Source organism: Montipora capricornis, chromosome 7, assembly GCF_036669925.1.
Source record: "Montipora capricornis isolate CH-2021 chromosome 7, ASM3666992v2, whole genome shotgun sequence".
NCBI classification, from domain to species: domain Eukaryota; kingdom Metazoa; phylum Cnidaria; class Anthozoa; order Scleractinia; family Acroporidae; genus Montipora; species Montipora capricornis.
In genome coordinates, this window is record NC_090889.1 from 29,952,806 (window position 1) to 29,954,801 (window position 1,996).

The window sequence follows — 1,996 nt, forward strand, 5'->3', positions numbered from 1 at the left end:
AGTTGTCGGATCGGATTTTGGATTTGGAGCCACAAAGCTTGGAATTCTGGCGTCGGATTTATTCCCTTGCGGTGATTACTCACAAGTAAGTAGCTTTCTGCGATTCTTTTAGTTTGAAAAACTAGTTTACATGTGTGTGGGCCAAAGCCGAGCATACACTTTTTGAGTTAATTGGCCACCACAACAAACTAGTTTTGAAAACTAAAAGAATTTCTGCATCTGGTATCGTTTTAACTATAATTTACTTTAGTTATTTAATTATTCAATCCCGTGTACATATTCAATAGAACCTAACTTTCATAACTTTTTATCAATACACCTCTTTAATTTGTAAATAGTGTGAAATAAAATGAAAACATGCAATGGAGTGCAATTAAGCTTCTAGTTACTTTAATGCCAAAAAGAAAATATTTTAAGCAAGAGCCGATACAACGTAGATTTGATTTGATTTTAGTGGTGTTCAATATTTCGGCTGGCCAAACCAGCCTTCTTCAGGTACAATGAGAGTTTACATTGAATTGCTTCTATGTACATATATATATATATAGTAAATGGATGTTGACGTAATACTGGAAAAAATGTGATAAAACATGGCAGTTACAGAGATTTTGAATTCAAATACTAAGAGTCACGGAAAATAACGGAAATATAGTACACCACTAAAATCAAATCAAATCTACGTTGTATCGGCTCTTGCTTAAAATATTTAGTTTCTCAACTTGAAATAACGCCGATCAGATCAAGCCACTGATCCAACGTACACCGACAGGAAAATTGTCCACGATTGCTTGCTTCAAAACTAAAAAAAAAATCATGTTACGAACAAAGCCCGTGCGTCTAAGTTCCACGCGCGTTCTACTTTCTGATACATTTCTTTGCTGTCTTAAAAATCATTGGTTTCAGTCACGGTTTAGAGAAACAGTGTTTCACTATTGTTGACACTACTCTAGTATCAACTCTTTGGTGTTTTGAACCCTACGGGGACACTGGACAATAGGACTTGATTTAACCCTAGTGTTTACTCCCAACTGCGACCGCAGTCAATGTTGTTATCACATTGGTTGCGGTTACACTTCAGAAAAACACAGTGTAACACTAGTGTTGACTACTCTGGTGTCAACTCTCTGGTGTTTTGAATCCCTAGGGAAACACTGAACAAAAAAACTTGATTTAACACTGGTGTAAACTCCATAAATGCGACCGCAACCATGATCTGTAAAAAGGATGCACGTTTCCTATCCTATTTTATTCGTTATTACGGTGTAGCAAAACAAACAAACAAACAAAACAGCAAACCTGCAATCAGTTAAAGTTCGATGAAATTTAAAGGAAGCGTTGCGCGCCTCGCGTCGTTGATCATGTTGGTGATATATAAGAGAAGGTTTTGCCTACATATTTAACCGGCAGCCGATCAAGGTTCTGAAACAACTAGGCAGTTACCAGGGGCCCGATTTTTTCACCCCAGCGAAATTAATTGCGCCAAACTCTTACCGACTGTAGAGAAGTTAAGTGTTTCGTGTCCAAATTTGTAGCGTATTGAACGAAAGTTATTCATCATAATTTCTAAAGTTTAGGCGAATAGTTTTAAATTGAGTGCCTAGTCTGAAATTCTGTTAATCATGGCTGTCCTAATTGCAAATGGGTGCTTGGACTTAATAGGGAGTTTAAGATCTGCGACGCGACGGTAGCGAAAACGTCATTTAAAATTGCATGTTCAGGTTTATTAATCGTTTTCGTCGTTATGTCGGCTTGTCTATCTTCTAAAAACTAGTGTAACCTTCCAGGAATTGAATTAGGAGGTGCGGTATTGAATCTACGACAGAAAATTCAAATTCGCTGCCTTTTGTTCACGTTCTCCGTAAAACTTGAGAATTGGTCATTTCACGTCGTAGATTTGCCGAAAACGTGAAAGAAATGTACAAAAACTAAAAATGCACGTGCAGAGCGTGCAAAGCTATTTATGCAAAATTTGTGACGTTTTCGTTGCCGTCGCGTC